The sequence below is a fragment of the Apodemus sylvaticus genome, chromosome 20 (genome assembly GCF_947179515.1).
Source record: "Apodemus sylvaticus chromosome 20, mApoSyl1.1, whole genome shotgun sequence".
NCBI classification, from domain to species: Eukaryota; Metazoa; Chordata; class Mammalia; order Rodentia; family Muridae; genus Apodemus; species Apodemus sylvaticus.
This window is the reverse complement of record NC_067491.1, coordinates 60,879,487-60,907,029: the sequence shown is the minus strand read 5'-3', so window position 1 is coordinate 60,907,029 and position 27,543 is coordinate 60,879,487. Positions and strand designations below refer to the sequence as shown.

The window sequence follows — 27,543 nt, the reverse complement described above, 5'->3', positions numbered from 1 at the left end:
AGCCCAAGATGTCGCTGTCCCATTACTGAATTCAGAGGGGTTGATTGATTTATTCTTTAATCCATATCAGATCATGTTAGCTGAGGGTTACTCACATATATCTTCACTAGGCTGAAGTATTGTCCCTGTGGTTCTACATTCTCCTAAGACTTTTATCATGAGGGCATAACGTATTTATCAAATAAATTTTCTGCATCTAGCTCTCTTGAATACTTTACATGACTGTAGGAATATGTCTGAGACTTAAGGGGAGTTATAGGAATTAAATTTCTCAAAAGTTGAGATCAAGTAAACAAACTTTAACTCTTTAAATTTTCCTGTTGACTCTTCCCTCATGATAGTAACAAGCTCCAATTGGCCACATTAGGTTTTTATCCTTGCTGACATCCGATCTGAAGTACCGGTTCAGTCAATATCTACTAGTTCCACTTCAAAAGTGAGCTTGGAGTTTGGTGGAACTCTGGCATCGGGCTGTTCTTTCTTTCTGTAGGCCCATTCTGGTTCAATCTCCAGTCGAGCCTTTTCTTCTTTATTCATAGTCAAGAGTGCTCCATCCCATCATCTGTTAACCTTGCCTACTCCAACCTTAAAACTTAAAAGCTTGGATTTTTTCTTCTTTGACCTTGTTTGAATATTAGGATCAAAAACAGTTCCATCTGGGAGTGTCCCCATTTACCAGAAGTGAACAACATCTTGCTTTTTAGGAATGTTGGTTTTTATCTCCTTTTTTATTTTAGAAAAGATTTTGTATATTTTGATGGACCCTCGAGAGTCTCCTCAGACTTGGATTCTTTGGGTTTATCGTCACCAAGCTTCACTTTTCTCACCTGTTCAGACGCTTTACTTCCGGTTTCAGGAATCTTGAGACACTTTCAAAAAGATGATTATAGCACTAACCAAATGGTCCTCATTAGCAGTCTTAGTTACATTTTTTTATGTTTCCGAGTAATTTATGCTCTGTGAGAAACGAATCTGAACCGGGATCCTGCAGAAACTTGATGATGTCCTTCCTTCTTGGGCAGCTGCTCCCTGCTCCACGGTCCATGCACTCTGCGGAACAGCCTCAGCCATCTTCCCCCGCTGCTGCTGCTGCACTGTTTGCAAGTGTGTTGTGGAATATTTTTTAGTATTTTATCTTCTTTCTTAATTTCCTCCTTTTCATTTTTTTCTTTCCTCCTCCTCCTCCTCCCCCTTCCTCTTCCTCCTCCTCTTCCTCCTCCTCCTCCCCTTCCTCCTTCCCTTCCTCCTCCCCTTCCTCCTCCCTTTCCTCCTTCCCTTCCTCCTCCCCTTCCTCCTCCCCTTCCTCCTCCCTTTCCTCCTTCCCTTCCTCTTCCCCTTCCTCCTCCTCCTCTTCCTCCACCTCCTCTTCCTCCTCCTCTTCCTCCTCCCCTTCCTCCTCCCTTTCCTCCTCCCCTTCCTCCTCCCTTTCCTCCTTCCCTTCCTCCTCCCCTTCCTCCTCCTCCCCTTCCTCCTCCTCCTCTTCCTCCTCCTCTTCCTCCTCTTCCCCCCTCCTCCAATCACATTGTGCCTAATGGTGGCTGCCCTGAGGACTGTATAAAGGCCTCCTGGGTGGGTTGCACTTGGTCTTTCTCTCTCCATGTGCAGGGTGACCCATCATGTTAGAATGACAAATTCCTCTTGTTTTTTTACATCGATTCCTGACTCTGAGTTGCTCATTCAGGAGATCCTGGTAAGCTAAGGCTCACCAGAGACTTACAGAACAACTAAGTTTGATTTTTTTTTCCTCAAATTTTCAGGTTTCATTAAATTAAAATATTTGTTTTACTGATTTCTTTTATTAATGTTAGCACTTATAGGTATATATTTACCTCATAGGACTACTTGTAAGGACTCCTTGTAAGTATGTGACACTGATTATGTAATGTTGGAATTTTACTCTTTCACATTTTGAAAATCTTTTTCTTCATTAACATAATTATTCAGTAATGCTTTTTTTTTATTTCCAGGAGTTTGTACATTTCTTAGGGATTTATTTGTTGTTAGTTGTAAGCTTTATTACATTCTGCTCAGATTATAGTGCCTGAGTTGTTATCGTTCCCTGTCCCCATTCCGTGAGGTTACAGCTGAGAAGCTGCCAAGGCCACTGCATGTCCTTTTCTGCCTCAGCCTGTGACCACTGCGAGGTGCATCAGCAGGAGCCACCACTGCGGTGAGCTTATTCTCCACCCTCTTCCTGCCATCAACATGAGGTGCCACCACAGGGGCTGCCATGGGGCAGTGTCCTTTCCACACGTCCTGAAGAGCTCCATGACTGAGCCCTAGAACCTAAGCCAAAGCAACCTGTGACCTGAAAGGACTTCCCAGCCTGGCCAATGGAGCATATGTGGAAGAAACAGGGTGAAACAAATAAATACAAACATCAAAAACCAAAACTGAGTAATCACTAAGCAAAAAACCCACTAGTTCCTGAGGGAAAAAAAAAAAAACCACCAAACTCTGAGCTCCAGGAGATCAGGACATGACATTCCAGCAATCTTTACCTATTTCTAAGGGAAATATCTACCCTTAGAAATCTGTGCCCGCTAAGAATCCAGGACAAGCTTTGATTGCTTGGTCTTGGAGCAGAGAGCCCCTCTCCTGGATGCTTCCTCACCCCCAAATCTCCGAAGTGAAGTTTGTTGTACTTTTATACATCTGGTTGGAAACACACACTCAAATGTGTGCACATACACACACACACACACACACACACACACACGAGAGAGAGAGAGAGAGAGAGAGAGAGAGAGAGAGAGAGAGAGAGAGAGAGAGAGATTCTCTTGTCCCCACCCCATCTAAAACATTCCTTTTGACATGAGACTAAAACCCTAGTGGGGGAACCCCAACATTCCCTCCAAACCCCTCATGCCATGAATCTAAATAAAGCTCTCCCTCCCTTAAGGTGTCTCTTGTCCAGTGCTTGCTCTCAGTGAAATGAACAGTAACAGACAGAGCACCTTGTAAGGAGTGAGAAAAATCACTGTGGGTTGTGCCAGCTCTGATTGGTCACTAATGCTCTGATGTCACAGAGAGCCATTGTGAGGAATGACCAAGAGCTGATCATATAGTGCACTGTCTGGGCTGTTTAGTGTCCTTCTGTGCAGAGAGCTGTTTGGTGGTAAACTGCAGGACTCGGTGGTTGGATCAGATTTGGACATCGGTGATTGTTTGGATTTTGACATTGAACATCAGCTACATGTCCACAGACTGTGTACTTTCCTGCTGTTTCTGTGAACTCAGAGGTTTGGGTTTCAGTTTATGTGACTTGGTTTATTTGGGAGCTTTGTTTACAGCTTTGCCTTCCTGTTGTTTGCTTGTTTGTTTAATTATTTTCATTTTGCTTTCTGGATTAACATCCATGTGTTTTCCTTCCTTCCCCCTCCTTTCTCCTTCCTTTCTTCCTTTCTCTTTCCTTCTTCAGTTTGTTTTATTGTTCCTGGGAGACTGGGTTTCTTTGTATGGCCTTGGCCAACCTGTAACTTTCTGTGTAGACCAGGGTAGCCTCAAACTCAAAGATTTGCCTGCCTCCGGAGTGCTGGGATGAAATGTGGGAAGAAACCTGAATAGCGTCCCTCCCTGGCCAACATCCATATTTGTTTTCCTAACTTCTCTTTTGACTTTGTCACTGTCTGTTACTCTCTAGCTCATCCTGCCTCTTATCCTCCAGTCCCCTCAGAGTTCCCCTTTCCTTTAATTCAACTTCAAACCACCAGTATCCTGCATATAAGGAAAAAATTGTGGTATATATCTCTGTTGGACTAAGATGTTCTGTATAACAGAGTGACCTCAACATCCATTCCAGAAAAATACTGACAAATTTTCATTCTTATTCATAGGTGCTGTGTGACTTTTGCCCCCATCCCGTGTAGATACTGTATCTACTGGGGCAAGGTGCATCCCACGCATTTCTGGGTAAAGCTATCTTGATGTTCGAGTGTGGCCTTTAGCTCAGTCCTTCATGTTGGATGTCTTGGGTAAGCTTGTCAGTGTTCTGCTCCTTTGAAATGGGGATCCTTGTTCTTCTGGCTAAAATGTTGTCTTCCGTCACCCTTGCTCTCTTTCTCCTCTGAGCCTTCTTCCTTCTTTCCATCCACTGTGTTTGTCTTTGCTTTGTTCTGGTTTCCCTTTGTCCTTAGGCAGAGCCAGACTTGTCTATGGAAGTGTCTGTGTCTCTTAATCTCAGAATCTCTAGTAGTAACCTATCTTAGAAGGAATTCTGATCTGTTTTCCCTGCCATCTTTGCTTGCTGTAGCTCCTGGTGACCAAGAGAATGGAAGTGCGATGTCGGGGGACCTCGAGGCCAGTTGTCATGAAGGAAACCCCCTGGCACAGCATTACTATGTACTGGGCACCCTAGATGAAGGGTCTTTTGCAGAAATCAAAGTGGCTCTCCACCTTATGACCCAGACCATGGTAGCCATCAAGATATTGAAAAGGGGTACAAATATAGACTTCCTGGTCATCTCTGAGATAGATCTTGTGAAATCCCTGAACCATAGTCACATAATACAGTTGTTCCAGATATTCGAGACAAGGCACAAAACGTACCTGGTGATGGAATATGCAGCCCGGGGATCCCTGCTGAAACACATCAACAAGTGTGGGCATCTGGATGAGGAAGAGGCACGTAGGATATTTACAAAACTCTCTTTGGCCGTCAACTATATCCACAGTCAGAATATTGTCCACCGAGACATCAAGGCCGAGAACATCCTATTGGATTGGGAGGGGCATGTGAAACTGACTGACTTTGGCTTAGGCAAAAGACTGGCCTCTGGGGAAAAGTTCAAAGGATTTTGTGGCACACCACAATATTGTGCTCCTGAAGTGTTTGATCACAAACAATATGATGGCCTCCCAACTGACATCTGGAGTCTCGGTGTAGTATTATACTATTTAGTTATTGGCCACCTTCCCTTCCGAGAGACAGTGCACTCCAAGATAAAGCATCTGATCCTAACCCGGAGCTGTTGGATCCCGTATCACCTGTCTCCAGAGCTTCGAGACCTATTAAAGAGATTAATGACTATAGACCCCATAATGAGGCCATCCATTAAAGAAATATTGGTACACCCGTGGCTGTGCCATGATCAAGACCCATTGAGATCTTCAGAGGAAATCCCTAGAGAACCAGAATCCAACCTCGCTTTTGACATGTTTCTTATGGGGTACAACATTAAAGAGCTCAGGGAGGCTTTGAGGGAACGGAAGTACAATCATGATATGGCGACTTATTTGATTATAAAAAAGAAGTATACCAGGCAGCCCCAATTTTATCACGATGGAGGGCAGGGCAGTACTCTGGAACCTACAAAAGCCCCCAACCCTCCCTGGCCTGTAAGGAAGGGAACCAGTGTCCGTACTCTTTCCACCTTCACTTTGCCCACTCTCTCTGAGCTTCCCGGATGTGGAAGGAAAGGCTGTAGGAGGAGGCATAGTGTACCTCCCAGCCTTTCTTCCCTTGAGAGTAGCTTTCTGGAGAACACCTCCCCACTCCAGGGGCTTATGCCTCATGTTGGAAAGAGTACATGCAGAGAGAAGGAGAGAAGCATCAATTCCACAAAATCATCATCAAGAAAAAGAAAGGCAACAACAACAACGCTAACCTCATCATCAGGAGCCCCATGGTCACTTTTCATATCCACACAATCCTCAACCTTTGAAAACACGCAAGATATGGCCCAAGAGAGCTCTAGTGCTACAGACACAAGTAGCAGCATGTCCTCCTGGGAGTCCAGAACCAGCAGCCCTTCCCCCAGTGAGGAGAACCAGGAAGAGAATATAGGCATCGAATCCTTACAAGACACTAGCTCATCCTCAAGGGAAACAGTCCATCAGGAGCAGCTCCGAAGGAGGTCCCAGGGTATGCCCAGAGTCCCACTGAGAAATCGGCCCTGGAGGAGCCTGAAGAAGAGGATTTCCAAAGCCTTAAGGAACTTGTGTTGCTGCCTCCCAGTGAAAAATAACAAGGTCAGGGCAGCCAATGAAGAGTGCTTCAGAGACACAGGCTGAAACAAGTAGGTGGGGTATGATTGGAAAGGATGCACTCTCTAGTTTCTCCTTCCCTTAACATATTCCAGCATGCTCACTAAGGGTGTTGGTGACATTGGGTCTATCATGCCAGAGAGAAAAGTCCCATCCTGTTCTTCCTCCTCCTAAGACTACACCTTTCCTCAAAACTTGAGCAACATGTAGATAGCAAAGGATAGTGGCCTAATGCTAGGCAAGGATGCTGGAAATGTGTGAAGGGATCAATGGAGCACTTGTGCGGAATCAGCCTGAGGTCCCATGCCATCACAGCGCCAGCACAGCTAAGCATAAGTCCTGCAGATTTCTAAGATTTCGTCTGTCTGTTTCAAGGGCTATCAGAGGCCCTGTGGTCCCTGGAGGATGATACCAGAGAGTGGAGAGGAGTCTGCTGAGGATGCAGATAGGAGCAGGGAGGACAGAGCCTGACAGGAATTTCAGGTGGCTGTATGGCAGAGAGAATATCTGTGTATAGTGCAGGCTTAAATTAGAGGCAAAATGTTATTTTCCCCTGAAGTCTGAAGGAAGATTCTGAGAAGTTCTGAATGATTTTCCTCCCGTCCTCTGTAGGGATTTCCACACTGGGCCGCAGTCCCAGGATAGCTGTGGCCCAGTGAGTTAATCTTCACAGCACTCAGAAGCCCCTGGAAGAAACATCCATGGAGTGCTAGTGGTTACCAAGGATACTGAGAAGAAACACCAGACTTCAGAGAACCTTCATGCACAGTGAGAATGTCAGCTCAGCAGCCTGTCTCCAGGTGTACTTGTGAGCTGAGGAGAGAGTGGTCCTGGAGGCAGAGGAAGGAACCCAGAAGACCTGACCTGTTGCATGTATCCAACAGATATGTCTGATATTATAAGATGTGGTAACAGAACTGCGAAGCCATGAGTATCCATTGGAGTCCAGAAGTGAATACAGAGTGAGCGGAGATGGTTCAGACCCACAGCTCTGAAGCAGAGCAGAGCATCCTGATTACTGCATAGTCACACAGAGAGATCCTGAAGCCCTCACAAAACCACCAGCTCTAGTCTCTGATTGTGTATGTTGCACTCAAATTTGAGCCATTTGATGAATATTCTTTACATCTGGTTGGAAACACAACACACCCACACAACACACACACACAGAGAAACACAAAGAGGCAAAGTCAGTACTAATGCTGTTTCCTTGAAGTGGAGAGAGCCCACGTTACAAACAAGGTAATTTCATAGTTTGAGTGACTCTGCCTTCTGTAACCTTTCCCCAAATCAATTTTCTCTTGTCTCCACTCCCTTCTGACAAAGTAACTCCCTATTCTCATCCTTTCTGGGAGTCATGGGAAGTGAGCATGGGCATTGTTCCCCACTTTGGCCCAGGGTACACAGCCATGTGCAAGGTGAGGCTTACATATGCACCATCTTTTGAGGAGATCCAAGGTGAGATCTGAAGTGCTTGACATTTGACTCCAGAGAAGTTGCTGGTAAAAAGCATTGCAGTGGGGTGGGGGTGGGGGTGGGGGGGCAATGTTGATGGTAAAACAGATGAGTCCCCCTGACAGGACGTTGTAAGTTTTCCTTTGGGTGGCCCATGGTGACTTGCCCCATTCCCACCAAGTATAAAGACAAAGAGAACTTCAAATGTGTTAAAGAGGAACTCAACCCCTCTGTCCCCTGACACCACTCTGTATTACAAACTATTTGGTGTATATTGATCAGTTTCCCTTAGAGCTGTCTCCAGGCATGATCATGTCCTTGCTACTTCTGCCATACTGCTGCTGCTACTGCTACTGCTACTGCTGCTGCTCCTGCTCCTGCTGCTCCTGCTGCTCCTGCTGCTCCTGCTTCTGCTGTGTGTGCTGCTGCTTCATTCTCATGTCCATTGCAGGCAGGGAAAGGCCAGAGGCTTCTGGAGCCAATCAGTGAGCATTCCAAAGCCTGATGCTCTGGAAACTGCAGAAAACACCAGTGACATCACTCAACACAGAACAAGGTTTGCAGCCAGCCTCACCTCCAGGGACCTGGGAATTGACGCCTTTTTCATCACAGACAACCCGGGTGGAAGAGGGGCACATGGCATCTTCCTGGCTCAGGCCATTGGGAGTGGGTAGTTATTTACAAGGGATGCACAATTGGACTTTTCGCAGTTCTTAGGAAATCCTTTTTTATTCAGGTCTTCTTGATAGAAGAGGCACCTGTTCATTGATACAGAGGTAGGGCAAAGCCAGTCCCACAAGTGGGTGGGCTAAGAACAAGAAAAGAAAGATGTGTTCTGATTCCAGGAACATCTGGCACCTTAGCCTTACCACGGTTGTAAGGGAACACTATCTGAGACATCTTGAGGAATTTCCTCACTGGGAACAGCTCCTTTCTGTTCTGGCAAGAGCCAAGTGACCAGGGCAAGGCACTTCTCAAGTTCCGTCCTTCCATCACCTCCATTCTTGTGTGCATGGGGCCAAAGAGAGATAACTGGGTGCTCTTTGGGTTGGCACTACCCACAGCAGTGACATCAACACATGTGTGCAGAACTGATCAATTTTCAAAGGACCCAGAGTGTGGAATCTGTATGGTTGTTGATTTTAGGTATTGTGTCTGGGTGAAGACCCAGGATGTGGACAGAGAGCTTGGTACCACGTTGTGCCAGCAACAGAAGTGTTACCAAGAAGAGCCGCCCCGCCCCCCACACACACATGGCAACCTTGAATAAACCTCTGTATCTGCAAAAGAAGGATGATTATTTTCTTTTCAAAAGAAAGTTCAGCTGCCCAATGCCACCAGTCACCATTCTACTGGGCTTGGTGAACAGAACCTGGGTAATTGATGATAATCTACCACATTCGTGGCTTGAAGTACATCTCTGAATTCTTCCTGCTACACATTGGCTCATTCTCATTATTAGGCCAACATCATTTTAGCATCAGGTGTTTTGTCCCTCTATCCAATATTTTCCTCCTTTTGCAGCTTCCTTTTCTCAGAATATTACACTCTCATTTTACCTATCTTGATATAAATGTCAGGATTTCTTGGCCCTTTCTTTCTCTGATGCAGGTTGCTAATGTGAAGCGCAGGCTAATCAACTCACATTTTTTTTCTAGGTCCTTTGTGTTGTGGTGACAGGTTTGTATCTCTTGCATTTTTAGGCATTCTTCTTCCTTGACTTGTGTCTTGAGCAAGCATTTCATGGGTTCAAGCCCTTATCATAACCCCAGGTATTGAGACCTTCACAAACATTTACTGTGACTAGAATTTTTCTGTACTTGTTTTTACATTGCCTGTTGACTTCAGTCCCTTAAAGAGTTGATGGCTTGAAGATGTTCTCAGAAGCCATCGTTGATGTGGAGGAACTTTCTGGCAGTGTCTGTCGCACAGCCAGTATATGTTTCTTCCTCTGGAACAATAGGCGGGGGCCCTGTCAAGCACATCCTCCAGAGTGATCTCAACAAGCAAGGCACTTTTATTCAGAGGCCCCTCTATATACTTCAGTTAAGGGTGTGCAACCTGGGCGTGGTAGGATGCAAAGTTCATTCATGACACGACTGTTAAAAGGTTCTTCAGTGGATATAGGATGTTCATCTAGGGAGTATGTCCATGGGATGGACAAGTAATTGTATGTCCTAGCCATAGGTCTAGGCAGAAAATTCAAAAGCTGCTGGCAGAGGATTTTGGGCTGCTGTCGTAGGGGAATATGTGGTACAACAATAAGCTGAAACTTTATTTGAACAAAGAGTCCCCAATAGGGTCATGGGAGGGGCTGCTGATAGAAGTGGGTGTCCTGTTCCCAAAATAAGCTCTAGAGAACCTCTGTTTCTGCTACACATGACAATGGCCCAGTGGTATTGAACCTTCCCTAAAGGGAAGAAGTTGAGCTCCCGGAATACTACTAATGTCATGTGATATCATTGATTCATTGGTGACAATCTTGATAGAAGCCTGACACCTGTTCATTATATACTTGGCACCTAGGATACTAGACCCGTCTTGGGGTGGATCAGTGTGTGCATCTGCTAGGTACAAATGCTTAAAATAGTAAAAAGTATGATAGTGCCCCATAGATACTGATCTGCTTTGTACACAGCCTAAGACCCAGCTCCATGGAATTGTGTCTTCTATGAGGTCACTTAGGGGATAGGCTGTGGATATTTTATCCGACATGGAAGTACAATATGGTGGTCCCTGGCTATTGCTCCCTCCTGGAACATGCCCTTTCTTTGCCTCCCCTAGGTGCTGTCCTGTTACGGTGTCACTCTGCAGTCCCATCCCTGGTCACTGCTTTTGCCTTGAGGAACAGTATGTGGCTGCTTGCGCACTAGCCCTGCCTTGTAATAAAAATGGGCTGGGTCCTCTCAACACTGGACACTTAAGAGGTCATTGCGTGTCCTCCTGGTTACTAATATTACAAAGCAGTCACTTTTTGATTCTAGAGGCTACTTGACCAGTCTTTGTGCAATAAATATATGGCCTCTACCCCATGAGTTTTGGCTGACCAAAGGAACTTGAGTTGCCCTTAGGTCCAGTACGCATTCAGTGTTTAAGATACCAAGCATCTGAGTGTGTGTAGCATTAACTTGTATCCTAGGTTTTGGGTCTGTCCTAGAGTGGCCTTTCGTGGCCTAAATACTAGGTTTGCCCTAGTACAAGCATACAGTAAATCTGGGTCTTGAGACAGTCTCAACACCAGCATCATGATGGGGCACTCAGATCTGGGCCTTGCTTCCACTTAGCAGAGAACTGGACTAACTTGTGGAGCTGTATGCAAGATGTCCTCTTAGGTACTGGAGACCTGGTGTGTGTGTGTGTGTGTGTGTGTGTGTGTGTGTGTGTACCTTCCTTTGGTTTTTCTCCTGTGCAACTTTTTATTTGCTGTGTTTTCTTCGGTGTTGTTAACCTGCTCAGAATGGATTTTTCCTTCTAGTATCTTTCTGGGCTGGATTTGTAGATGTTATTTAGTGTCTTTTCCCACAGAATATCTTATTTTCTCCATCTCTGTTGATTGAGAGGTTTGCTGGATATCATAGTCTGGAATGACATATCTGGTGTCTTAAAGTCTGTAAGTCAGCTTTCTAGGTCTTTCTGGGTTTTAGGTATCTGTTGAGAATTCTGGTGAAATTTAAACACATTTGCCTTCATATGTTACTTTCCCTCTTTCCCTTTCTGCTTTAAATATTTTTTCCTATGAATAGTTTTTTAATAATATATACATATATAATATATACATAAATACCTATACATATATATTTGATTATCTTTTAGTGGAAGATCTTTTCTGGCTCAATCTATGTGATATTTCGTAAGCTACATGTACATTTATAGATATCTGTTTAGTTTAGGGAAATTTTCCTCTATAATTTTACTGAAGTTATTTCCTGATCCTTTGACCTGGGAATATTTTTTCTATTGCTATTATTCTGAGGTTTGGTCTTTTCATTCTTTTTAATTTTTTTAATAAAATTTTACATTCCATATTTTATTTCTCCCCCCCATCCACCCTCCCGACTATTCCACATCCCACCTCCTCCCTACCCCCTCTCTCCACAGGATTTTCCAAACTCCCACCCCACCCCACCTGACCTCTAAAATTCCTTGGGCCTCCAGTCCCTTGAGGGTTAAGTGCATCATCTCTGATTGAACAGAGATCCAGCAGTCCTCTGCTGTACATTTGTTGGGAGCTTCATATCAACTGATGTATGCTGCCTGTTTGGTGGTCCAGTGTTTGCGAGAGTGCAGGGGTCCAAGTTAATTGAGACTGCTGATCCTCCTACAGAGTTGCCCTCCTCCTCAGCCCTAATTCAACCACAGGAGTATTGTTTTCCTTGAATTTTGTTGCTGTTCTGATATTCTGTCCTGGGTTGCCTGTAGTTCTGGTGATCAGTCAGACTTCAGGTCCAGTGTGGTCTCTTTTCTAAGACTTTTTGGCCTGGACAACCTCTTGGAATTGGATTTGGGGAACCACCATAACCTCTTGATCCCTAGAACTGGCATGACTTCTGGGAATGTAAAGATCTTCTAGCAACATTGTAGTGTCTAATATGGTTGCCCAGAAGATGGGGTGTAGTCTATGGCTTTTGGTACACTTTAAGGGGAGCTAGTATGCAGGGGACCATGTCTTACCTTGGGTCCCAAGTGCCCACATGGCCTCTGGGAAAGCTTCCAGAGTCATGGACCAGAATATAAAACCCAGAGCATTGGGTGCCTTTTGGTGATGTTAGGCCTACTTTAAAGGGAAATTGTGGGCATTAGGTGTGGTCTTACATATGGTCCCTGGCACTTAAATGTCCTCTGGGAAGGCAACCAGAACTCAACAAGTCTTCTGAAGAAAAACATTTAATTGGGGCTTGCTTATAGTTCAGTGTTATAGTCTATTATCATCATATTTGGAAGCATGGTGGAATACAGGTAGACATAATGTTGAAGAGATAGCTAAGCGTTCTACAACTGAGTTGGCAAGCTCCTGAGAAAGAGACATTGGACCTGGCTTGAGCATTTGGAAATTCAAGGCCCATTCCCAGTGACACAATTCCTCCAACAGGGCCACACTTACTCCAACAAGGCCACACCTCCTAAAAGTGTCACTCCCTGTGCCACTTTAGGGCTATTTTCACTCAAACTACTACATTCTACTCCATTGCATCAATAATCCATCATCATCAAGAAAAAATCATTTAGTCTTACTTAGAATGTCCCCATTGTCTATCACAGGAACAGCTTCGTTTGAAAGCAAAGTCTTGTCTGAGTCTCATGCAATCTCACTGTAATCCCCTGTAAAATCACAATGAAGAAGCAAGTCACATACTTTCAAAAAATAATGGCAGGGGATATATACATTACCATTCCCAAAGGGTATAAAGAGGATGTAATGAGGAAATACTGGGCCAAGGGAGACTAAAAGCCAGCTGAACAGACTCCAAACTCTGCATCTTCATGTATGATGTCAAAACACTCTTCAGATCTCCAACTCCTTTCATACTTGTTGAGTGCAACACACTATTTTTCATGGGGTGATTCGGCCCTGTGTTAGCAGCTTTCCTCATCAGATATCCCAGGGCTCTGGCATCTCTAACATCTTGGGGTCTCCAAGGCAATCCTGGCTTCACCTTCACAGATTCATGCAATGGCCTCTCTTGATCTCTATGCAGGGACACCCCTAACATGGCTGACCTCTGAGAATTCTCTTCAACATGGAGGGAGATTTCACAACCTCTTTCTTGTAACCTTGACTCTGACATGACCACAAGGCCAAGGCTGCCAAGTTTTGTTACTTGTTGTGCTGGAAAATAACACCCTTATTTAAACATTCTTATTTTTCAAATACATTTTTCACCAGCTTTCTGTTTTCAATGGTTTTCTTCAGTGCCTAAGGTTGAACGGCTTAGAAATTGCTCTGAAAAAACATGGTGGCCTTGAACTCTGAAGTCTACTTGTCTCTGCCTCCCTAGTGCTAGTATTAAGGTATGAATCAGGCCTTTTCATGAGTTGGAAACTTGGCTGGGTCTTGTCTTACCTTGATGTCAACCATTCCTTGTATTTCATCTAGCATCAGACACTTCTTTACATTTTTTAAATGTCCTTGAGTACAGGACTTAATTGCCTTAAATGTCCTGGTGCTCTCTTTTTCAGACTGTACATTTTGTATTTTTCCTAGTTCAGATTGTTCCTTTTCATTATAAAACTGCATAAGTCAAATCAAAAAGACCCACATGACACAGTCAATGCTAGGCTGCTTTAAGTGTCCACTGTCAAAACTTTTAATGCATATTATATTCAATCTAGCCTCAGATTGATCTTAACATAATTGTAGAAAGCAGCAATGCTCTTAGCCAAAATATCACAAGAATATTTTTCCAGGCACCATACTAATAATATTCTCCCCTGAATCTTCTCTAGCTGAGCCCTCACAGTTTAAATAACCCCGAGAATCACTGTCTTCCATGATCCTCCTAGTATAACCCAATAAACCCTGTTTGAATTGTCCATCTTCACTTAAGTTCGAAGTCTGAAAGTCTTCTGTATTCCTCCAGATGAAAGCATGGTCCGTCCGATCTTGGTAACACCACAGGCCATGGCACCAGTTTCCATCTTAGTGTTTGATTGCTGTGAAGAGGAACCATAACCATTGCAACTCTTAAAGTGGAGAATACTGAATTGGGGCTGGGTTGTATTTCAGAGGTGAAATACAACCATTATTATTATGACAGGAGACATGGTGGCATACAGGCAGACATGGTACTGCAGAGTTAACTGAGAAATCTACATCTGGATTGGAAGGGAGAAGGAAGAGAGAAGGACCCTGAGCCTGGGTTGAGCATTTGAAACCTCGAGGCCCACCCTCAGTCACATACATCCTCCAACATGTCACACCAGTTAATCGTGTCAATCTCTGTGAGTGTATGGGGGGCGTTTTCATTCAAATCACCACAATCCTATTTTAGAAAAGTAATTTTTGTCTTCTTCCTCATCTTTGTCCTCATCCTCTTTTTCCTTCTCTTCCTCTTTCTATCTTTCTGCTACCAACCAAAGATTATGAATGCATTTTTGTGTACTCCGGCCTTTTCCACATGTTATCTTTAGCTTTACATAGACTGCCTACACGACTGCCTGGTGACCTCCACTTTGACAGGAGTGGCTTCCTTTGTCCTCTTCATTCCCTTGTGTTGGCTCCTAACGTTTACTGCTAGCCTGTCATGTTTTTCTCTCAATACTTGAAAAAAAGTTCAAGAGCTTCATTCAAGAGTTTTACAATATTATTTTATTCATTTAACTAAAACATCAAGAAAAAGAAACTCTGATATTGCTGGTAACACCATTAAAGCATTAGCCTAAGTAAGCCTTGTTTCCATGTCCTTCATTTATATAAAAAAGAATCCTTGACCTATTGTCATCATTTATTATCAAACTCTGTCAAGTAAATGCCTCTAAATGTGAAAAGATACCCAACCCTTCACATGTTATTTTTACAAACACTCATCATTACTGTATTAGTAAAAGTACATACTAATTACATTTTTTACATTTAGTTGTGTGTGTGTGTGTGTGTGTGTGTGCGTGCATCTACATGTGTACATGTGTGCATGCTTATATGAGGTTTAAGTGCAATGAGTGTTGCCAGGAGTCCTGAAGAGCACATCTGATCTCTCAAACTGATGTCACAGGTGGTTGTGAGTCAACATGTGTTGCTTAGACCCAAACCAGGACTTTCTTAATACCAGGAAGCACTGTGCCATCTGTCTATCACTATTGTCTTACTGAGGGTGGTAGAGCTTCAAATTTATATATATATATATTGCTTGCACATGTTATTTACACAAATTGGAGAGTGTTACTTATGAGAAATCCATGTGTGTATCTACTGAAATTTAACTATAACAACCCTTCTACTTCCTTCTTCCGACCCTGTGCACATCCGTAGAAGGGCCCTGTAATTTTTTTTTAAATACATCAGTATCAATTTTCCAATGTATATGATTTATCACAAGAGTTTATATTTTAACTCTTGTGGATCATAAGTTTGTGGTGATGTACCTTTTTAGGACAGCAAAAGAAAAACTTTCCAATACAGGAAACAATGAAAACCTTAAGAATACATGCAACTCAACTGACCTTGTATAAAGCCATGCATTTGTCAGTGCTCCCCCTAATCATAAGGATTCTTGACTGTATAAAAGATTCTTTTTCCTATAAAGACATTCAACCATGAATGAAAAGATTAATATGAAAAGACAAAGTTAGTACCACCCATAATATCATGACAATTTATACCAACTTTGCTTTCCTTTGAAGCAAAAGAAAATAGTTACTTGTGTTACGCCACGCAGAGAGAAACAGCAAGTTCTTTTTCCTTTTGCCAATTCCATAAGAATTAGCTCCTCTTGACACAAAACTCTAAATGGAAATTATGACTTGAGTCCTTATAAGATGGCGCAGACCTTGTAAAGGAGATGCTTTGGTGTCCAGGTGGTCACAAAAGAGACCGAAACAAAAACAAGCTCTCCCAGGACCTGCTATGGAGGTGTAAGTCATGACTCAAAGCACTGTGCCTGTGGTAAACTCATTGGAGGGAGGTTACATTTAGGTATTCTAATGAAGAACCAGGCATGACAAGTTCCCTTGTTCTTGTCCATATAATGCTCTCTGTACAGCCCTGAATGCCAGCCCAGGATTCTGGCTCTGCAGCTGTTGGAGATATGCTGTGACAACAGTCTTTATCTCCAAGGGCTTGTGTGTCAACATTAGCATAGGATTCCAAACCAGTCAGTTTATGGGATAATCCATAACAAGCATGCCCTGATGTTTCAAACCTTTCTGAGTATAAAGATTCCAACAAGGTAGCACCAGAACAAAGTGCCGACCATGCATCCATCATTCATGTGTTTAGCTGCTTAACTGTACCTCAGCACTCACTAAGCAACACTGTGGGAGGCTTACAATTTGTTTTCTCTGCTTGATTGCCAGTATTTCACCTTCTGTCACACAGAAACAAATTCCCTCTTCCCTAGAACCCAACCAGCTCTGCAACTGATACACTCAGACTTCTGCAGGACCTTGAAACACAGAGCTCTTCCTGACGGGGCAGCGGCCAGGTCTCCATTCACACCTTGTTCACTGCAGAACCTTAAAACCCATACCGTTCTAATAGGACATGAAATTCATTCCAACTCACTTTGTGTCTTCAGAAATTCATCTTCATAATCCCCATCTTCCGCTTAGAAAACGAAGGCTCCCTTTTCCCTTCTGCCACCACCAGCTAGAGTGTGTTTCTGTCAGCAGTGATGGCAGAAGTCTTTGCAACTGCCTCCTGTACAGTGGCTATGGGCAGAAATGTGTACCATGAGCTATTCTGTCCTGCAACCAGGGTGCAAGGTCTCTGGTGAAGTATTTAGCAGGGCATTACACGAAGACAGGATGCAAACACCTCTGGGTGGACCAGTTAACTGGGTGTAGCACAAAGGAGCAAAGGCCTCTGGGTAAAACAGTTGGTAGGTGTTTCTGTTTCTTGGTCGTGGAGATCTCTGGGAGGATCTCAGCAGTTGGTCTCTGTGGGCTTTTTGCTAAAGGTAAGAAGGGATTAAATATAAGGATTAAAAATATTTAACTGTATGGGGAGTGGGGGGGGGCTAGAAAAGGGGAAATCATTTGAAATGTAAATAAATTATATCGAATAAAAAAAATTTAACTGCATCCTTAATACACGTACTCATTGCCTGGGTCTTTCAGTTTTGTATGTACCAGAACTTCAGGCATTTGTCACATTGATTTAAAAAAAAAAAAAAACCTATCTTCAGTAATTTCCCACATGTATACATTACAGTTAGATAAGGTTCATTTGTTTCTCCTGCCTCCAACTGCAAAAGGGCATTTTGTTGTTAACCAGGTGAAGTGAATGCTGTCCCCTTTGTCTTATTGAATCTTCAATTTGCCACAACTTTGCCTTCCTGCTTTTTACTAGAAATACGTTGGATCTCTTAGAAGTAGGTTACCTATGTTTTATAGATCTTATTTACTGAAAGATATTGCCATATATTTTTTTAATGTCTGAATATTTATTTATTTATTTTTACTGAATATAGTCTTCATTTACTTTTCTTTTTTCTTTTTTTTATTTTAATATTTTTATTTTCTATATTCTTTGTTTACATTCCAAATGATTTCCCCTTTCCCAGATCCCCCTCCCCATATGTCCCATAAACCTTTTCTCTCCACCCATTCTCCAATCACATTCCTTCTTTTTCTCTGTCCTTATATTCCCCTCCAATGCTGGGTCAATGCTTTCCAGGATCAGGACCCTCTCCATACTTCTTCATGGGAGTCATTTGTTATGTGATTTGTGCCTTCCAAATTCAGAGCTTCTGGGCTAATTAATATCCACTTATCAGAGATTGCATTCCATGTGTATTCTTTTGTGATTGGGTTACCTCACTTAGGATATTTTCCAGATCAAACTATTTGCCTAAAAATTTTGTGAATTCATTGTTTCTAATTGCTGAGTAGTATTCCATTGTGTAAATATACCACATTTTCTGTATCCATTCCTCCTTTGAGGGACATCTGGGTTCTTTCCAGGTTCTGGCTATTATAAATAAGGCTGCTATGAACATAATGGAGCATGTGTCTTTATTGCATGATGGGGAATCCTTTGGGTATATGCCCAGGTTATAAAATCAACTCAAGCAAATCAGTAGCCTTCCTATACTCAAAGGATAAGCAGGCTGAGAAAGAAATTAGGGAACTGACACCCATCACAATAGCCACAAACATTATAAAGTACCTTGGGGGACTCTTACCAAACATGTGAAAGATCTATATGACAAGAACTTCAAGACTCTGAAGAAGGAAATGGAAGAAGACCTCAAAAAAGGGAAAAACCTCCCATGCTTATGGATCATCAGGATTAATATAGTTAAAATGGCCATTTTGCCAAAAGCAATATAAAAATTCAACGCAATAACCATCAAAATCCCAACTCAATTTTTCATAGAGTTAGAAAGACCTTTCTCAAATTCATCTGGAATAACAAAAAACCCAGGATAGCTAAAATTATTCTCAACAACAAAAGAAATTCTGGGGGAATCAGTATCCCTGACCTCAAGAAATACTACAGAGCAATAGTGTTAAAAACTGCATGGTATTGGTACAGTGACAGGCAGGCATCAATGGAAGAGGATTGAAGATCCAGAAATGAACCCACACACCTATGGCCGCTTGATCCTCGACAAAGGGGCTAAAAACATCCAATGAAAAAAAGATAGTCTTTTCAACAAATTGTGCTAGTTCAACTGGAGGTCAACATGCAGAAGAATGCGAATTGATCCATCCTTTTCTCCTTGTACTAAGCTCAACTCCACATGGATCAAGGACCTCCACATAAAGCCAGACACTCTGAAGATAATAGAAAAGAAACTGGGGAAGACTTTTGAGGACATCAGTACAGGGGGAAAGTTCCTGAACAGAACACCAATAGCGTATGCTCTAAGATCAAGAATTGCCAAATGGGACCTCATAAAATTACAAAGTTTCTGTAAAGCAAAGGACACCATCAAAAGGACAAATCGGCAACCAACAAATTGGGAAAAGATCTTCACCAACCCTACATCAGATAGAGGGCTGATATCCAATATATACAAAGAACTCAAGAAGTTAGACCCCAGAAAACCAAATAACCCTATTAAAAAATGGGGTCCAGAGTTGAATTCTCACATGAAGAACTTCAGATGGCAGAGAAACATCTTAAAAAATGCTCAAATTCATTAGTCATCAGGGAAATGCAAATCAAAACAACCCTGAGATTTCACCTTACACCAGTCAGAATGGCAAAGATTAAAAATTCAGGAGACAGCAGGTGTTGGTGAGGATGTGGAGAAAGAGGAACACTCCTCCACTTCTGGTGGGGTTGCAAATTGGTACAACCACTCTGGAAATCAGTCTGGCATTTCCTCAGAAAACTGGGCACGACACTTCCGAAAGATCCTGCTATACCACTCCTGGGCATATACCCAGAGGATTCCCCAGCATGTAATAAGGATATATGTTCCACTATGTTCATAGCAGCCCTATTTATAATAGCCAGAAGCTGGAAAGAACCCAGGTATCCCTGAACAGAAGAATGGATGCAAAAAATGTGGTATATATACACAATGAGTACTATTCAGCCATTAGAAACAATGAATTCATGAAATTCTTAGGCAAATGGATGGAGCTAGAGAACATCATATTAAGTGAGGTAACCCAGTCTCAAAAGATCAATCATGGTATGCACTCACTAATAAGTGGATATTAGCCTGGAAAACTGGAATACCCAAAACATAATCTACACATCAAAAGAGGTACAAGAAGAACGGAGGAGTGGCCACTGGTTCTGGAAAGACTCAGTGTAGCAGTATAAGGCAAAACCAGAACAGGGAAGTGGAAAGGGGTGGGTGGAAGAACAGGGGAGGGAAGGGGGCTTATGTGACTTTCGAGGAGTAGGGGACCAGAAAAGAGGAAATCATTTGAAATATAAATAAAAAAATATATCGAATAAAATAAAAATAAAAATAAAGAAATGTAATATGCAAGGATTCTGCATACAGTTGGCTTCTAATAAAGCACTCTTCAAGAGATCACCTGATGCCGCCCTGCAATCTGAAACTGCTTTTGGAACTTACCATCTAGATTTCCTGTTGCAGGTTGGTTAATGATCAGCAGTGACAGTTTCATGCTTTTTAATGTTAGCTTATATTTTTAGTATTTTATTCCTAATCAACTAGTTAGTAAAATTTATTAATTTCCGATGACAACACTTTGTGTTACTATTTTTCTTCCCCACCTTACAGATACAATGTATTTAATGTTCTCTCAATGCTTTCTTCGGTGTTCAGTGGTTGCTGGCTCTGTGAACTCCTCTACTGAGGACCAACATAATAGGCTCTGCTTCACTCTGACTCATGTAGTTGTAGTTTTTCTTTTAAATGTAGAGGAAGTCTTGGCTTAGTAAACAAGAGGAACAAAGGAGACACACGTGGTGGTTAAAATCTGCCCCCTTCCACCTTGAGACAAGTTTTCATGTATGTAGCCCAGGCTGGCCTCAAATTTACTATGGAGCCTAGGTCAACTCTGAAGTCCTGTTCTTCTGCCTCTACCTCCCTAGTGCAGGTCTGAAGGTGTGCACAACTATGCCCGACTTTTCCTCATTTAGACCGATGTTGTAAAGAAGGTTCTTAGACTACTTAGCCGTTCTTAGACTACTTGTCATCTAGATTTGGGGGGGGGGTCCAAACCTATTATTCTGCCTCTTGGTGAATACACAGATCAAGACTTTAGCCTCTCATTAAGTGTAAAAGACATTTACTTAGAAGAGATCATTGCAGTTAACACAAAGTTAAGATGGCCATGGAAGCAGATGGTGGTGTACACCTATAATATCAGCAACTAGGGAGGCAGAGGACCCCTAGAATTGCCACCTGGAAGATGTCCCATCTGGGAGTTCTTCCAGGGAGATCTCTTAGTTCCAGGCCAGTCCATTCTACAGAGTTCCAGGCCCTCAGAACTCAGTTATTATGTATACAATTATTCTGCTACTTAAAGTATATTTCCAAGTGTTTTGCACAGTGTCAGGTTGTAGGTTGCTCTGAAATAATTTCTATAATAAGCTTCCATAATCTTGCTAGGATTAAGGAACTGCTAGTTTATATAAAGTTAGTAACAATCACACAAGATGAGAGCGAGTTTAAATATATTAAAAGTTATAGGCCTTACTGTCGAGTTAGTTGTTTAGAAAGGCTTTCAACAGTCCAGGGGTAACACAAGGAGAAGGTTCATTTTATTTGTGTATAGTGTTCAGCATAAACCAGCCATGGTAAGAGGGTTGTGATGACTTCTTTAATCAACTCAGCTGTCTGAGGTTGATCTGGGTGATTGCAAACATGACTGCTCTTCAGAATGAACCATGCTGTTAGTGTTTCTTCAAAGACTTACATGAAAATTGTGGCCAATCAGCTTAATTTTGAACTGCCATTGATAATAAATTATGCTCAAAGAGTCTAAACTCGGGACCGGACTCACTCCTGCTAAATGTGAAGATAAAATACAAAACCTTTCTTTCACACCATGGCAAAGTCTTACATGGACATTCAAGACGAAAAACGCTCAGGTCTCCAATCAACCTCAAGACCCGGTTTCTTTTTAAGTCACTTCTGCTCTGTGTTTTATCAATACCCACTGCTCCCCAACCATGAAGAACTTTCTGCATTCTGTGTGCACTGGCTTCATCTTCTGAGTCAGACTCACTCTGGAATGTGGAGTTGTGTGAGGCAGAGTGCAGTGGGAGGAGCATTCTGGAGCACGCAGTGCATGAGGGAAGACAGTACTTCCCAGCGAAACCCACAAACTTAATTTGTCTGACACCACAGTCAAAATAGACTCCACCACACTTTGGGTTTTGGACAATTGTTGGCTGAACCCAAGTATCTATGAAGACTCCCAGGAAGTCATGACACTTCTGGAGGACCCTGCTATACCTCTCCTGGGCATATACCCAGAGAATTCCCCAGCATGCAATAAGGACACATGCTCCACTATGTTCATAGCAGCCTTATTTATAATAGCCAGAAGCTGGAAAGAACCCAGATATCCCTCAATGGAGGAATGGATACAGAAAATTTGGTATATATACACAATGGAGTACTATTCAGCAATTAAAAACAATGAATTCATGAAATTTTTTAGGCAAATGGATGGAACCGGTAAATATCATCCTAAGTGAGGTAACACAATCACAAAAGAATATACATGGAATGCAATCATTGATAAGTGGATATTAATTAGCCCTGAAGCTCTGAATACTGAAGATAGAATTAGCATATCAAATGATTCCCATGAAGAAGGAAGAAGAGGGCCCTAATCCTGGAAAGGCTTGATCCAGCATTGAAGGGGAGTACCAGGACAGACAAAATGGAGGGGGAAAGATAGGAGAATGGATGGAGAGAAAAGGACTTATGTGACATATGGGGAGGGGAGAACTGGGAAAGGGGAAAGCTTTTGGAATGTAAACAAAGAAGATAGAAATATATATATAAAAGACCAGCATTAACAAGGCTGTGATAAAATCTGATCACTGCTATGGTAAGCCATTAATGTGTCATTTTTATGTATGGCAGGCATTAAATAAATCTAAACTTTATATTCCGAACTCCTCACCAAATTTCTAAACTTTCCTGTAGGAGTATGCCAATGTAAATTACTTAAAACAGTAAATGAGGAATCACTGTAGCTATCTGTATTAGTGCTTTCAAAAATAAAGAATGTAATCATATATTTAAAAAATAGAAAAGTCGGGACTTCATATTTTATAAATATTTCTATGTACTATCATGAGCAGAATAATTTGATTTAATTCTAATCAGCAATTAAATAATTATTTCTAACTATATAATGATCCTGATCCTAAGAACCTTAATGACTGTTGTATAACATACCTGTACTAATTAGGCCTACATGTTTATATTATGAGCCTTGCATTATTCTTGTCTCAGAAGGCAGGTTATAGCAGAAAATATTGAATAGTGACCTAAGAACTCCTTTATAGAGTAGGTAGGAGTTTAGTTTAAAATTAAATGAGTAACATGTAGCTTTTTGTAACATGTAGCTTTTGTCTTCAAAGGGTAAGTATATATATATATATATATACTTACCCTTAAATACAATGGATTCTTGAGAAAAAAATAAATAAATTGAAGAAAAATGAAAAAAAAAAGAATTGCCATACTGGGGAAGCAGAGGATGGAAAGGTCTCCCATTCTCATGGATTGATAGGTTTAATAAAGTAAAAATGGGCATCTAACTAAAAGAAATCTACTGATTCAATGCAATCCCTATCGAAATAGCAACACAATAATTTACTGACATGGAAAGAGCAATTCTCAGTTTCACATGGAAAAACAAAAAAACAGGATGAATGAAACAATTCTGAACAAGTAAAGACTTCTGAAAGAATCACCATCCCTGACCTCAAGCTCTACTACAGAGCAATAGTGATATAGATTGCATGATAGCAGACACGGACAGTCAGGTTAATCAACTGAATATAATCAAAGACCCAGAATTAAACCCACATACCTGTGGACACATCTTTTGTTAAAGAAGCCAAAACCATACAACCAAAATTATAGCATCTTCAAATCAGACTGGCACTTAGCACCTTATTTTAAAACAGCGGTGGATTAAGTAAGGGATTGCTTGCTAGAACCCTTAACCTCATGTCCAGATGCCTCATGCTTGTTTGGCTAGGGCGAGATTTAGAGCAATAAACTTCTATTGAACCAGAAGAAGAGAGTCAAATTTGCAGAAGAATCTTTTACATAAGTAAACATGGATAAACTCAAATAAAATTATGTATGGATTTGTGCTTACACATTCATATATCTCCATTAAAACCAGTTGGGCCAAACTACATCCTTATCTCATAATTACTTACACACACACACACACACACACACACACACACACACACACACACACATCTATACTTACAAATGCATTTGGAGCAAAAGATCAAGCACCAGCACAGAATGAACTCATTCATTCTGGATGAAAAATGAGCTCCAATCTTTATTGCATAGAGAAAGAAAAGCTTCTTCAAGTTTGTGGCTAAATGAATTTAACCCAAGTCCATAGCAGAACGCTTTGTCCTCTTTAGTAAGACTAAGCTTGCCTTGCTATTAAGAAAATACCTCTGCCATCCGAAGTTCTTCAGGTGAGAATTCCTTGTTTAACTCTGTACCCCATTTTTAATAGGGTTGTTTGGTTTTCTGGAGTCTAACTTCTTGAGTTCTTTATATATATTGGATATTAGACCTCTATCTGATGTAGGATTGGTGAAGATCTTTTCCCAATTTGTTGGTTGCCGATTTGTCCTTTTGATGGTGTCCTTTTCCGACTCCAGAAAACAAAGTTAAACTATGAATTCTCACCTGAAGAACTTCGGATGGCAAAGAAGCATCTTAAAAAATGCTCAACTTCATTAGTCATGAGGGAAATGCAAATCAAAACAACCATGAAATTTCACCTTACACCAGTCAGAATGGCTAAGATTAAAAATTCAGGAGACAGCAGGTGTTGGAGAGGGTGTGGAGAAAAAGGAACACTCCTCCACTGCTGGTAGGGTTGCAAATTGGTACAACCACTCTGGAAATCAGTCTGGCGGTTCCTCCGAAAACTGGGCACCTCACTTCCAGAAGATCCTGCTATACCACTCCTGGGCATATACCCAGAGGATTCCCCACCATGTAATAAGGATACATGCACTACTATGTTCATAGCAGACCTATTTATAATCGCCAGATGCTGGAAAGAACCCAGGTATCCCTCAACAGAAGAGTGGATGCAAAAAATGTGGTATATCTACACAATGGAGTACTATTCAGCCATTAGAAACAATGAATACATGAAATTCTTAGGCAAATGGATGGAGCTAGAAAACATCATACTAAGTGAGGTAACCCAGACTCAAAAGGTGAATCATGGTATGCACTCACTAATAAGTGGATATTAACCTAGGAAACTGGAATACCCAAAACATAATCCATACATCAAATGAGGTACAAGAAGAAAGGAGGAGTGACCCCTTGTTCTGGAAAGACTCAGTGAAGCAGTACAGGGCAAAATCAGAATGGGGAAGTGGGAAGGGGTGGGTGGGAGGACAGCGAGAGAGAAGGGGCTTATGGGACTTTCGGGAAGTGGGGGGCTAGAAAAGGGGAAATCATTTGAAAAGTAAATAAAAATATATCGAATAAAAAAATATCAAAAAAGGAGAGAAAAACATAAAAAAAAGAAAGAAAATATCTGTTCTATCCTGTGGTAAGGAGGGTCCTATCTGCTCCTTCAACTCTCTCTGTAGTTTCTTCTTTTTGCCTCTTTCTCTCTGCATTGTGCATATTGCTCTTATTTTATAAAGTTGCCTTATATTTAAGATATTAAACTCTGCATTCTCCTTCAAATCTTGCTCCCTCCTCCCGCTTAGATGTAACAATGCTCTTACTTTCAATGTGTTTGTTACTTTTTATTTCACTCAGTTTTTTATTAGATATTTTCTTTATTCACATTTCAAATGTTATCCCCTCTCCTCATTTCCCCTACAAAATCCCGTATCCCATTCCTCCTCCACCTGCTTACTACCCCACCCACACCCGCTTCCCTATCCTGGCATTCCCCGTCACTGGGGCATGGGGCCTTCATAGCACCCAGGGCCTCTCCTCTCATTGAGGTCTGACAGGGCCATTCCCTTCAACATATGTGGCTGGAGCCATGGGACCCTCCATGTGTACTCTTTGATTGGTGGTTTAGTCCCTGGGAGTTCTGGGGTGCTGGTTGGTTCATATTTTTGATCCTCCTACGATGCTGCAAGATCCTTCAGCTCCCTGGGTCATTTTTCTAGCTCCTCCATTAGGGACCCTGTGCTTAGTTCATTAGTTGGCTGTGAGTATCCACTTCTGTATTTGTCAGGCACCTACAGAGCCTCTCAGGAGACAGCCATATCATCTTCCTTTCAGGAAGCACTTGCTGACATCCACAATGGTTTCTGGGTTTGGTGACTGTATGAGGGATGGATCCCCAGGTGGGGCAGTCTCTGGATGGCCTTCCCTTCAGTCTCTGCTCCACATTTTGTCTCTGTATCTCCACCTGTGGGTATTTAGTTCCCCCTTCTAAGAAGTACTGAAGTCTTCCTTCTTCTTGAGCTTCATTTGGTCTATGAGTTCTGTCTTGGGTATTCCAAGCTTCTGGGTTAATATCCACTTTTTAGTGAGTGCATGCCATGTGTGTTCTTTTGTGACTGGGTTACCTCACTCAGAATGATATTTTCTAGTTCCTTCCATTTGCCTAAGAATTCAATGAATTTGTTGTTTTTAATAACTGAATAGTATTCCCTTAGGCAAATATCATCTACAAATAGTGATATTTTGATTTCTTCCATTCCAATTTGTTTGCCTTTTACCTTCATTTATTGTATAATTGCTTTTGCTAGGTCTTTGAGAACTATATTGAACAGGTAGGGAGAGAGTGGACAGCCTTGTCTAGTTCTTGATTTTAGAGGGATTGCTTCAAGTTTCTCTCCATTTAGTTTGATGTTGGCTACTGCTTTGCTGTGTATTGCTTTTCTAAAATCAGATATGGTCCTTGAATTTCTGAACTTTCCAAGACTTTTATCTTAAAGGGTATTGGATTTTGTCAAATACTTTCTCTGCATCTAATGAAAAGGTCATGTGATTTTTTTCTTTGAGTATTTTTATATAGTGGATTACGTGTATCACGAAGGGGTGATGGATTTTGTCAAATACTTTCTCAGCATCTAATGACGTGATAATGTGTTTTTTCCTTTGAGTTCCTTCATATAGTGGATTACATTGATAGATTTCTGTATATTGAACCATCCCTGCATCCCTGTGATGAAGCCTACTTGATCATGGTGGATGATTGCTTTGATGTTTACTTGGATTCTAAAAGGAACTCTCCAAAACAAGGAAGCTACCTTCACCAATGAGAAAAGAAGATAAGAGTTATCTCAGAACAAAATAATCAAAAGGAGAGAATGACATGCATATAATGCTACCTACAACAACAAACATAACAGGAACTAAAATATTCCATCCTTAGTATTTCTCAATATCAACAGGATCAATTCCCCAATATACAGACATATGCTAACAGACTGGATATGCAAACAGGATCTAGCATTTTGCTGCATATAAGAAACACACCCCCAATGACAAAGGTAAACATTACCTAAGAGTTAAAGGCTTGAAGCAATTCTTCCAAGCAAACAGTCACAAAAACAAGCAGGAGTTATTATTCTAATAGCTAATAAAATAGACTTTCAACCAAAAATTTTCAAGGGAGATGGCAAACGACACTTCATATTAATCAAAGGAAAAATCAACCAAGAGAAAGTCTCAATTCTGAACTTCTGTGCCACAAATGTAAGGGTATCCACATTCATAAAAGCTGACTTTAATGAAGCTGAAAACACACCTTGAATCATACACAATAATAGAGGAAGACCTCAACACCCCACTCTCA

The 27,543-nt window shown here is 41.7% G+C and overlaps 2 pseudogenes; one reads left to right on the top strand and one right to left on the bottom strand.

The window, feature by feature from the left end:
• Positions 1 to 405: 405 nt before the first annotated feature.
• Positions 406 to 1,071, bottom strand: LOC127671252 (peptidyl-prolyl cis-trans isomerase FKBP3-like; annotated as a pseudogene).
• A 3,210-nt stretch (positions 1,072 to 4,281) lies between these two features.
• Positions 4,282 to 5,090, top strand: LOC127670649 (sperm motility kinase X-like; annotated as a pseudogene).
• Positions 5,091 to 27,543: the final 22,453 nt, after the last annotated feature.